The following is a 13,624-nucleotide window of genomic DNA, read 5'->3' on the forward strand; positions in this document are numbered from 1 at the left end:
ATATATTGATTGAAACATATTGTATTGCTTTTTAAAAGAACAAATGGATTAGGCATAAGTTATACAACTTACTTGGCCTTCCCCATAATACATACATATAACAACAGTAATATATTTTTGCAATTTAAATATGAACTGAATTATATCCATCCATGTATCCATGCATCTATCCATCCATCCATCCATACATCCATCCATCCATTCATCCACCCATACATACATACATACATACATACATGCATACATGCATACATACATACATGCACATGCACACATGTATGTACGTACGTACATACATCAATACATACATCAATACATACATACATACACACACACATACATACATACATGCACACATGCATGTACGTACGTACGTACATCAATATATGCATACATACATGCACACATACATACATCAATATACACACATGCATTTTCGAAGCTATCTTAGCGCTACTATATCGTAAAACCGTCGTAGGCTATGATATGAGTACATGATCTGTCTTATAAGTCTCAATATTAACATGTTCCCCGACATTGCTGCTTTAATATCGACCCGGAATGTGTGCTGGACAAAACACCGAACACTGCAGCAAACTGCGAGACACTCATTCTAAACATCTTTAGTGTCCACACGTTACTGGACACTTTCATTGCCTGCCAATTCGTCACCGACTACATTCATTCCAGCGGTTTTATTTTCCCTTAAGTATTGGTCAGGCATGTTTACACCTTCATTGTTTATGTACACTGCAGTGTCCTCTTTTATTATTTCAATATTTTGAAACACCATTTGGTAGTAGGTGAGCTGAATACTCAAATGTCTTTGGGTCAGACTTGCCGAATTTCACAATTTCTGCTTAATATTTACATCAGGTTTTTTAGAACCAGAACATATCTCTTCCCTTTTTTAACCTATATACTTTTAGTTTTAAATTTAAAATTTTAAGAGCAATTCAAGTGGTACAGTCAAAGCAGGGGCCGATCCAGGGAATATTTTTAGAAGAGGACTAAAGAACACAGGACATATGAACCAACTTGTGTAAAAGGCATCCCAATGGAAATTTTAAACAAAATACCAGAAAACCGACACACTTGTATATATTTAGCAGGGCTTATAGACAAACTTTCAATCCACTAGCCATGGGATCTATGATTTAAAAAAATTACTAGCCACAATTAAAAATTCACTAGCCCTACTTTACTATAAGTTAGTAAAATTTTACTAAATAATAGTAATAATTGGATATGTCGCCTAAATAGGGAGATAGAGCTTAACAACTCTAACATTGGGGGATTGAGTATTCATATTTACAAAATAGACTTAACTGCAACATTTGACAAAAACAAAATTCACTAGCCGTCGGGCATTGCAATAGTAGTTATTTACTAGCCCAGCATCACTAGCAAAGGGAGTTGGGCTACTATAATCTAGAAGCCCTGTTTAAGGAGGATGGGTCCCCTGTAACCCCCTTGGACCCACATCTGCGAAGTATCTACATCAATTATATCATGAAACAATACCGCTGCGTGGCGGGATGTAGGCCAGTGGTAAAGCGCTCGCTCGATGCGCTGTCGGTCTGGGATCGATCCCCATCTGTGAGCCCATTAGGCTATTTTTCGTTCGAGCCAGTGCATCACGACTGGTATATCAAAGGCCGTAGTATTTACTACCCTGTCTGTGGGATGGTGCATATAAAAGATCCCTTGCTGCTAATCGAAAAGAGTAGCCCATGAAGTGGCGACAGCGGGTTTCCTCTTTCAATGTCTGTGTGGTCCTTAACCATATGTCTGACACCATATAACCGTAAATACAATGTGTTGAGTGCGTTGTTAAATAAAACATTTTTTTCTTTCAATACAGCTGTAGTTTAAAATGTTCTCAGATGTTGCTTAAAAACATTTCCGTTGCAGTTTCAGCCACAAGTTTTCTTACAAATATTTCATTCATCTCAAATATATATTATATTGATATATTTTCAATCTTAATCTTTTTATCTGCCTAACCGTTATTCAGTACTGTTTTAATCAGTCGGGATTTTCCAAAATCCGTGGTGTGTGTTATCCTGTTTATGGGAAGTGCATAAAAAATCACAATCCGCATTGACGAATCCATGGGGGTCACAGGGGTCTCATTAATCCGCCCCCCCCCCCCCCCCCCCCGCCCATTTAAAGTACCCTTTCTCATGACACAAGATACAGCACTAAAATGCCCTGAAAACGCGTCTATGGGCATCTTTCTTTAAAACATTTCCGGGCAGCATGTCCCCGAACCCATTACAGCCCCTGGGGGCTGCGTTCAACTAGACCAAGCTGAAAAACGTTAGCTAGGCTGGTTTAGGCGCCTCACGTTAAACCAAATGGCCACGTCGGAAATCAATCAAATAGTTCGCGAACGTTACCAAAACGTTTGTTGGCCTTCAACAAAGTCAAATTACCCTTTTTAGAATTTTGTTACCTCTCCTTTACAAAATCCTGGATTCGTCCCTGAATCGGTAAGAGCTGCTTGTGTGGCGGTTGTCGGTTTCTTTCTGCACTCTCTAGACAAAATGTCTCAGTTGCCATGTTAGATTTATGCCTAAGTCACATTTGCTCTACGGCTAGGATACGGCGGCCGTACGCCCCCGAAATCGAGAGATACCTGCGGCGGCCGCAGAGGATCTGCGGTGGCCTCAGGGTCGCCCTAGGGCGTATCCCTATATTTTACAGGCCGTAGGAGTCGCCGTAGGATTATAGCGCGGAGTTATAACCTTTTTTCATTTCTAGGTTCGCCGTAGCAATTCGACACGCCGTAGCCATGCCGTACAGCGATTCACGGCGACTATACGTCGGGCGTACGGTGGCCTTGCGTTTGCCGTGCGGCTGACCTAGGGTCATATGAATTACAATTGACCTTTGCGGACCCCCCAAAAATTGCGATTTCATTATTTTATTTCATTTTATTATGATTTCACTTTTCACTTTTCATGCAACTCCGACAGATGCGCGAGAATTCTAACAAGTTAATTTTACGTCACACCGCTGTGTCACAAAAGTATGGTCCACCTACGGCCGCCGCAGGGACGCCCTAAGGCGACCGTGTGTCATCACTTCAAAGGCCGTACGGAAGCCGCAGGTTTTCTGTTACCACAAATTCAAAATACGCCGTGCGGCTACCCTAATATATGTGACTGCTACAGGATGTGACCGTGGGAATGCTGCGGCGGCCCTATAATTGCTATTAGCCGTAGATATTTTAGACCCCACGGCCGCCGCGGCAAATGTGACTTGGGCATAAGTCACATTTGCTCTACTATACGGCTAGGATACGGCGGCCGTACGCCCCCGAAATCCAGAGATACCTGCGGCGGCCGTAGGTGATCTGCGGTGGCCTCAGGGTCGCCCTAGGGCGTATCCCTATATTTTACAGGCCGTAGGGGTCGCCGTGGGATTATAGCGCGGAGTTATAACCTTTTTTCATTTCTAGGTTCGCCGTAGCAATTCGACACGCCGTAACCATGCCGTAGAGCGGTTCACGGCGACCATACGTCGGGCGTACGGTGGCCTTGCGTTTGCCATGCGGCTGCCCTAGGGTCTTATGAATTACAATTGACCTTTGCGGACCCCCCAAAAATTGCGATTTCATTATTTTATTTCATTTTATTATGATTTCACTTTTCATGCAACTCCGACAGATGCGCGATAATTCTAACAAGTTAATTTTACGTCACACCGCTGTGTCACAAAAGTATGGTCCCCCTACGGCCGCCGCAGGTACGCCCTACCCGTTTCCCACTGATGCGGTTTTCGTACGGTGCGCGCAGTTCTGGAGTGTACGGTTTTCCGCCAGTTTTTTATGACCAACGCGCAAATTTCATTACCTAGGCGGTGTGCTCACGGGTTGATCACGGCGGTGTAGCGGTTCCTGCGGTTCGATGCGTTTCGGCTCGTGTAGGGTCGTAGACGGTCGTCTTTCAGCGGATCGCCGGGGATGACAGACGGTGATCACGTTGTTTACACGGATATGCACGGTGTTCTCACGGATGTACACGGTGTCCTCACGGATATACGCGGTGGTTTCGCGGATGTGTGCGTTGTCTTCACGAATATAAGCGGTGGGCTCGCGGACATGCACGGATGTTCGCGGTGGCTTTGCGGATAATCACGGAAGCACTACGATGAATACGTACAGCACGGATTCCTCACGGTGTGTAGACGGTTCTGGAACTGCGGAAAACAGTGAGACTCTGCGGAGTGGGCAACCGCGCAGAACCGCACCAGACAATAGAGCTAAATTACTGCAACAATGTGCTATGGAGCTCCTGGTTCTGACTGCAGAAGCTGCTATGGTCATTATAATAATGAGGAGGCAAAAAGAAGCTGAAATTGTTGCTGCAAGAGAAAGAAGGAGAATGAAAAGACAGAGAAGAGTATGGATCAAACAGTGGTTGTTGAGAAGGGTCAGGTTTGGACAGTATGAGCAACTCATGGTTGAATTGGGAGCAGAAGACCAGTCAAGTTTCAGGAACTTTCTAAGGTAACTTCACATTTCTGTCATCATTACAATTAAAATGTAAGGTTTTCAAGAGGACGGAGGGAAAGGGCTTATAGTCCGATTAACACAATATAGGTCATTTACGGACATGCCAGTTTTAGTGGTCGAGGAAACCAGAGTACTCGAAGTAATCCACCGACCCGCGGCAAGTAACTAGCAACTTTTCCACACTCGTATGTGTAAAAATCCCTTGACAAGTATTAACCTGCCCTGAGCGGGATTCGAACTCACGCCTAGGAGGTGAGAGGCGTAAGATAATTAATCAAGCGACTTTGACCCCACGGCTACCGTGAAAAAGAGAAAAATTGCTTTAACCTAAGTACAAAGAGAATCCTTCCTGACTGTGACAGCTTGGAAAGCTAGTGTCATAATTATGGAGGCAAAGTACATTACTAAAGAATCATACAAATCTGAAATGAACCATAATGATGAAATTGCAAGCAGAGCAAAGAAGAGGAATGATCATTGTCACAAATGTACTTACTTTACTCAGAACTTCTTCTGTTGAAGGTGTTGTTGTGGGGGACATCTTTGAGGAACGCTTGGAAGAAGAAACCTTTGAGGATTTGGACGCCTTGGACACTTCACTAGCGGACCCAGGATCTGAATCTCCATCCTCCTCTTCTGTGGAACCATGATCTTGAGATACATCAGACAGTTGACCCCCTTTCTTTCTCTTGCCTTCTGCAACACTCCTCGTGTACTTCTGGATGTAACCGAAGTTGTCTAGGACCCATTTGTCACGGTCAGTGAGGGGCTGCGCTCCAGAGCCAGAGAGCTGCTTCTTGGTGATTTTCCCTGCTCTGTCTCGCATCGATTTCAACCAGGTGGTCAACTGTTCTGCAGATATTCCGAACTGTTGAGCTTTTTCTTTCATTATTCTCTGCCTCTTCTCCTTGTTTTTATAATCAGCCATCCTGAAGTATAAGAATTCATTTTCTTTATACCAGTCAGCCAATTCTTGTTCTTGTTATGGCTGCAAGGTCAATGGAACAGCTCTCGTTTATTTCATTGCTAGGGTTGTTGCAGCTCCGTCTTTTGTTTGTACTTCTATGTCAACTGTCTCATGTGTTTGTTGTTCTTCATCGGATTCTACCGTAGCAGGATCATGTTGTGGAGAAGGTGCAACAGGAGGAGTGACAGACCTATGTCTTTTCTGTTTGCCCTTTCCTCGTCCCTTGGGTGGCATGGTTATCAGATGATGGACAGTACAGTCTTGTAATAGGTTTTCTCAAGACAGTCGCTTTTCGTGGAATGAGGAGCTTTTGCATGGGCTGCTTTATATATTTCTCCAGAACCGCTACAGATCGTGAGAAGAACGTAATTAAACGTATTAGCCGTGTGGATAACATAACAACCGTAGTTACCGTCAAGAAACCGCATGCAAACCGCCAATGCATTCAAGGGAACCGTATAGCTTCCGCAAAGAAACCGTAGCGACCGTAAATGTTAATTGTGGCGGAAGGCTGCGGTTGTCTCGCGGAAGATCGCGGAAGGTCGCGGAAGGTTAACGGTTTGCTAGCGGTCAGTACGGTGCATTCACGGTTCGCGCGGATTTCTTACGTTTTAGAGCTTTCCGCAGCATTTCGGTGGAAAAATTAAACATGTTTAATTTTTCCGGCGGTGCCCGCGGACACTCACGGAACCTGCGGAAGCTTGCGGAAACATGCGAATCACCGCGCGGTGTCTTCGAGGTTCTCTGCGGTTTTCAAACCGCGTCAAACCGCGGTCTGAACCGCATAAGTGGGAAAGGGGTATACGGCGACCGTGCGTCATCACTTCAAAGGCCGTACGGAAGCCGCAGGTTTTCTGTTACCACAAATTCAAAATACGCCGTGCGGCTATCCTAACATATGTGACTGCTACAGGATGTGACCGTGGGAATGCTGCGGCGGCCCTATAATTGCTATTGGCCGTAGATATTTTAGACCCCACGTCCGCCGCGACAAATGTGACTTGGGCATTACCTAATAGCCAGGAATTAAAAATAGTTTTGAAGTATAGAGAGATGTATGTATCATGTACAATAACATTTCTCAAAAACAATTATTAGAGAAAAGCAATAAATTGCTAATTTTATAGAACATTATTCGTGAATAAAAAAAATAAAAATTGGCTTTAACTTACAGCTAGGGACATAAACTTAATATTAAATGGCAGTCATCTGTTTAATATCATCTATCGTTCTTCTGTTTAACACCGTCTTTTTAATGGCAGTAACATACGAAAGACAACAGATACATTGATGTCTTGTCTTTTTTGGTTGCCTTGGAGATAAAAGATGACAGTTGTTCTTATTTAAAAAATGGGTGCGTCACGTTAAAAATAATATATTCAGATGCAAATGAATTACTTTTATTGTATAAAATGGGTGTACTCCGGCAAGGTTTAGTGCGTGTGTCTGTTTAAACCAATATCCTGGAAGAAAGAGCTGAACAATGGGGATTTTACTTTTCAGGGCATGTTGCTCCCATGCAGGCAAAGGTGCATAAAACAAATCCATGGGCCTACTGATAGTAATAAAAGTGCTATAGCCACTATCGCTATATAAAAACAAATACCGAAATAATTGTGGTCTGTGACCATGTAATATGGCAATGACATAATCAGGGTAGTTTATATTTACAGTGCTCACGCAGTAGCCGAATTAAGGAAGTCTTGTGACTATAAAAATGTCCCGCTGAATTAGAATAATGTTTATGTACAAAAGTTGCGAGTGAGTAACACAATTTAAAATTATGATACAGGATTTCCACGTCCACGAACATAAACAGAACACCCGATGTTTCATTTTCAAAATAACAAACAGGTGCGATGAAAGGATTTGTAATGTTCATGCTGCTTTCTGAATGCTGATTTAACAGTACATTAAAAATGTCCTGACAGGAAGTCAACTCTTCATGCCACATCGTGATCTGCACGCCCTAAATCGTGATAACAGATGTTTAGAAATAGAATAAACAGGTAACAACAAGAAGCTATATATATATTTTTTTTTTAATAAGTATCTTCAAAGCTAGTAAACTGTTGACTATTTGAAATATTTTCAGTGCAATGATGAATAATACACCCTCTTAAAGGGACAGAGCCTGGATTTTAAACACTACGGTGTATTTTCCCACTATTGGAGCCGTTTTTAATAACTAAAATCAGACATACCTTACATTTTATTGTTTAGATTATCCACTTCCGTGCATCCAAAGTGTTTCTGGTCATCCTGGTGTTCACTGAGAAGTAACGGTTATGACGGAGAGCTCTAGTCTTTTTTTTCTCTCTTTTTTTTAAAAACAATATTTATTCATTTAAAATAAATGAAATGGATCGGCAAACAGGCTGTAGGCCTATGTAAATGCCTCTCCACGATATAATTTGACATAATACATTAATTGAAATAAATGATGAACATGAAAGATAATATTACATAAATAACATTTCAGCCATTGCATACAGACTACAAATACTTTGTTAGATATAGAATTCGCATTCGTAAGTATACATGAGCTACGCGTGTAAACCATATATAATACAAATTTTAAGCGAAACATGCAAATGGTGCACCAGACTAATATAATATTTTTATGTCTATGTTTTTAACGGTGTTTACCCGTTTTAACGTCACAGACTCCTGTTTCACTCTGATGTAACTTTATGAAAATGTGTTTCAGCCTTGTACATTAACCAAACTCGGTGTCCATTTTCACGGACTTTACTTTTGGTTCATTTCAAGAGATTGTCCTTTAATTGTTAAGGTTAACGGAATGAATGAATGAATGAATGAATGTTTAACGACACCCCAGCACGAAAAATACATCGGCTATTGGGTGTCAAACTATGGTAATGGAAACGAACAAGGTGATGATCAAGATATAAATAAAAACAGTGTAAAGAACTCTGCAAAAATACAAATACAAATATCACAGATAAGATACTGACTTTTACTCTAAACTTCAATTTGTGCTGTATTGGCCATTCTCAAAGAGAATGTTACACCCCTGCACCACGGTGAGGTTAAGCACGCGCAGGGATAAGGTTAACGGAGCCTTTCTGAGAAGTACAGTTACATATCAAAGACATTTTCTTCTTTCCAATAGTGTCTGCAATATGTTTTTGGTCGTCCTAATGCTGGTCGTAGTAAAAACGTCATTTAATGTCAAAATATATCAAACCTGTGTTAAGCAGCCACAAACGTGTGCATAAAACAGTGGTATTTTAAGACAAGTCAGTTTATACTATACTGGATGATTCTGGATAATACAAATGTGGCTGATGAATACAGGTGGCCGATGGAGCAGGTTTCACTATATTGTTTCATATGTACGATCTAGCCAGTGCACCACGACTGGTATATCAAAGGCCGTTCGTTATATGTGCTATCCTGTCTTTGCGATGATGCATATAAAAGATCCCTTTCTACTAATCGAAAAAAACATGTAGCGGGTTTCCTCTCTAAGACTATATCTCAAAATTACCAAATATTTGACATCCAATAGCCGATGATTAACAAATCAATGTGCTCTAGTGGTGTCGTTAAACAAAAACAAACTTTACACGTATGTACGAAGTTATATATAGAAGTATTCAATATGTAACTTTAGTCGTTAAAAGTGATCTCTTAGTGGAAAGCATTTTACAATGGCAGAAATGTTTATTTAACGACGCTTGTTTTGTTTAAAGACACCACTAGAGCACATTAATATATTAATCATCGGCTATTGGATGTCGAACTTTTGGTAGTTCTGACATAGCCTTAGGGAGGACAACCCCCCCCCCCCACCCTCCATACTACAGTCTTCCATTAGTAGCAAGGGATCGTTTATATGCACTTTCCCAGAGACAGGATAACACATACCACGGACTTTGATATACCAGTCGTGGTGAATGTGTCCACTGAGGTGGTTCGATCCTACGACGCAAGCACCTAAGTCTGACTGAGGTAGACCCCGCACTCAGTCTCGGGAGAGTGACTTTAAATAATCGCGACACTGTTGTTCTACATCGCCCAGAAAGAATGCTGCTGTTATTGCTACAGTAGCAAAACACCATCAACAAGCATGCTATATATATTTTGTTTAGAAAATGTACAGTGCAACAGCTTTAGCCCTACCAAATGGGATCATAATCATCAATAACAGGGGCGAATCTAGACGGAAAGAAGGGGGGGGGGGCGGGGCTAAGGGGAAAAGAGTAGATGGACCAACTTGTGAAAGAGCAACGCAATGCATTTTTTAATGCATATATTTAGCAGTTATTTAGTTCCTTTCTGAAGATAAGTACAGACTGGAACATGTAAAAGGATCATTATTTCTTTAAATTGTTTTTTAAAATACATATATACTGTACACTTGTTTTCTTTTATCATTTATATATATATATATATATATATATATATATATATATATATATATATATATATATGTGTGTGTGTGTCGGTCGGTATGTGCGTGTGTGTATCACTGTGTGTGTGTGTGTGTGTGTGTGTGTGTGTGTGTGTGTGTGTGTGTGTGTGTGGTCCCCTGGTGCCGCCTCTGAATAGATGATTTTCCACTGATCAAACTGATTTAATTCAATCAATCGGGCAACAAGATTATAGAATATAGTCATTACAAGCCTGCAGACATGCATGCAATTTCAGTGGATACAAAATGTAAACATTTTGTGATTTTGTGTTGTTGTTGTTGTTGTTGTGTTTTTATTGTTGTTATTGATTAAAAAAAACCCACATTTTGGTGGGGTTTTTTTTTAAAACAAAATTACTTTTAAATGATTAATTGAGTAGTGGGCAAGGTAAAATGAACCGAAAACAACGAAATGTCTTGAATAAAGATCTATCTATTGGGTGCCATCCTCTGATGTTTGGTTCATGTTTTGTTGCAGACACACCTCTCGACTCGACTCTCCGTAAGGTCACTGAAGTGGCCACAGTGACCTCCCATGCCAGGAAGCAACTGAACCCGGCGACCTCGGTGGCACAAGGGAAGGATGTCACTAGGGAGTAAGAAAGGAATATGTTTTAGGCGCGGATCCGGGATTTTTTGCAGGAGCGGGGGTGGGGAGGGTGTGTGTGTGTGTGTGTGTGTGTGTGTGTGTGTGTGTGTGTGTCTACATTTAGCTACTTAAATGGAAGTATACTACTATATTTGAGATATAAATGTATATGTATTGGCGTATACAGGATTTTAAATTAGGGGACAACCCACATTGGGGAGAGGGGCTTTGGTGAGGAAAAAGAGGTGTGATTGAAGGGTATTAAATACTGACCTTATGTATACTAAGCATCTGTTGGCGTGGGATTCTACGGAATTTGTAATATTTCATTCAAATATTTCAGTCTGAAGTCTTACAATTACAGAAAAATGAATTAAGACAACGTGGCGACAGTAGTCTACTAAGTCGTTCCCCTCTCTGTCTGTCTCTCCATCTATCTCTGTCTCTCTGTCTCTGTGTGTGTGTCTCTCTCACTCTCTTCTTCTATCTCTGTCTCTCTCCTTCTATCTGTATCTTTGTATCTCTCTCACTCTCTCTCCTATCTCTGTCTCTCTCTGTCTGTCTGTCTTTCACTATCTCTCCTATCTCTGTCTCTCCGTCTCTGTCTGTCTCTCTCCTATCTCTGTCTGTATATGTTTCTCTCTCTCTCTCTCTCTCTCTCTCTCTCTCTCTCTCTCTCTCTCTCTCTCTCTCTCTCTCTCTCTCTCTCTCTCTCTCTCTCCTATCTCTTCTGTCTCTGTCTCGCTCTCACTCTCTCCTATCTCTGTCTGTCTCTCTGTCTCTGTCTATCTGTCTTATAATATGTCTGTCTCTGTCTCTCTCTCTCCTATCTTTGTCTCTCTGTCTCTCTCTCCTATCTCTGTCTGTGTCTCTCTCTCTCCTATCTCTGTCTATCTTTCCTTCTGTCTATGTCTGCCTCTCTGTCTCTCCTTCTATCTCTGTCTGTGTGTGTCTGTCTGTTTGTCTCTATCTCTTCTTCTATCTCTGTCTGTTTCTCTCTCTTATTCTATCTCTGTCCGTGTGTGTGTGTCTCTCTCTCTCTTTCGTTCTAACTTTGTCTGTCTGTCTCTCTCTTTCTCGTCTATCTCTCTGTCTCTCCTATCTTTATCTCTGTGTCTCTCTCCTTCTATCTCTATATGTCTGTCTCTCCGTCTCTCTCTCTCTCTTCTATCTCTGTTTGTCTCTCTGTCTCGCTGTATCTATGTATGTCTCTGCCTCTCTCTCCTATATATGTCTGTCTGTCTGTCTGTCTGTCTGTCTCTCTGTCTCTCTCTCTCTCTCTCTGTCTCTCTCTCTCTGTCTCCTATGTCTATATCTCTCTCCCCTTCTATCTCTGTCTGTCTTTGTCTCTGTCTCTGTCTCTGTGTCTCTCTGTATCTCTCGTTATCTGTCTCTGTGTCTCTGTCTCTGTCTCTCTCTCTCTCTGTCTCTCTCTCTCTCTCTCTCTCTCTCTCTCTCTCTCTCTCTCTCTCTCTCTCTCTCTCTCTCTCTCTCTCTCTCTCTCTCTCTATCTCTCTCTCTCTGACTGTCACTTCCGTTTTTCAGCAATTGTAACCCAGCGGCCAGGTACAGGTCTATTGACGGGTCATGCAACAATCTCCTTTACCCTAATGTGGGCAGACCTTTCCGTAGGATGAAACGACTCATAGCACCCAGGTATGATGATGGTAAGTATCGGGTATTTGTGGACGGTGATACGGTTTCTGTTCCTTACGTTTATTGTGTATCACTTTCCGTAAGTCGCTTTCACATGCACACGACGTGCGGCATACGGCAGTGGCAAAATCACGAGGCATTTTAGATTTTGTGCCTCCTTCGTTGATCAGGGGCGGGACCTAGCCCAGTGGTAAAGCGTTCGCTTGATGCGCGGTCGGTCTAGGATCGATCCCCGTCGGTGGACCCATTGGGCTATTTCTCGCTCCAGCCAGTGCACCACGACTGGTACATCAAAGGCCGTGGTATGTGCTATCGTGTCTATGGGATGGTGCATATAAAAGATCCCTTGCTGCTAATCGAAAAGAGTAGCCCATGAAGTGGCGACAGCGGGTTTCCTCTCTCATTATGGGTGTGGTCCTTAACCATATGTTTGACGCCATATAACCGTAAATAAAATGTGTTGAGTGCGTCGTTAAATAAAACATTTCTTTTCCATTAGTTCTTGTGTCTATTAAACTGAACAAAGTCTTGTGATCATTTTGGACCCATTTTGAAAGTGTATTTACCGAAATAATTGTATCATAGTATATATATATATATATATATATATATATATATATATATATATATATATATATATATATATACTGACACACTTTGAAAACGCAATTTGGTTTTAATGCGACACTAAAAAAACCCCATATCTAATGTATATCTATGAATGTATTACTATAACATGCTAAGGTAACTGGAAGTGTACGTGACTGTCCTCGACCAGGCCAACTTCCGGTTACAACTCTGAGACAAGACAGACAGATAAGGAGAAACCATCAATTGTAAGGTTTGCGACATCTCATTCCAATTGCTATGAGTCATCGATTTACTGTAATTGGATTTATTTGACTCCCATGACATCCTATCATGTTTCTGGCTGTTGTTACAGCAGACAGGAAGTGGTTATGTTGATGGTTTCTCCTTATCTGTCTGTCTTGTCACTGAGTTGTAACCGGAAGTTGGCCTGGTCGAGGACAGTCACGAACACTTCCAGTCAGGTTATATCTCTCATTCAACCTTGAAATTGTTGAATGGTGCATTTGAAAATTCCTAGCTACCCTTTGTTGCGAAATTCAACCAATCAGCATTCCTAATGAACGCTCCCTCTGATCATTGCTGAGTCGTAGCATTGTTTCACACTGACTTATCCAATCATCAATATTTGCCTTTTATGCGTCCAACATATGCAGTTAGCACGTGCAAAGTATTGTGAACATACTGCACACATTTTCAGTTTTACACTAAATTTTGAGTTTTCACCATTTTGTGTTAATTGCATGAAAAGACCCTCGTTATAAATCAGAAACCCACGTTGACATGCGGGAATACACCTTGGCATGTTATATTAAAACATTCATAGATATACATCAGATATATTTTTTAGTATCACATTAA

The sequence above is a fragment of the Gigantopelta aegis genome, chromosome 10, assembly GCF_016097555.1.
Source record: "Gigantopelta aegis isolate Gae_Host chromosome 10, Gae_host_genome, whole genome shotgun sequence".
NCBI lineage: Eukaryota > Metazoa > Mollusca > Gastropoda > Neomphalida > Peltospiridae > Gigantopelta > Gigantopelta aegis.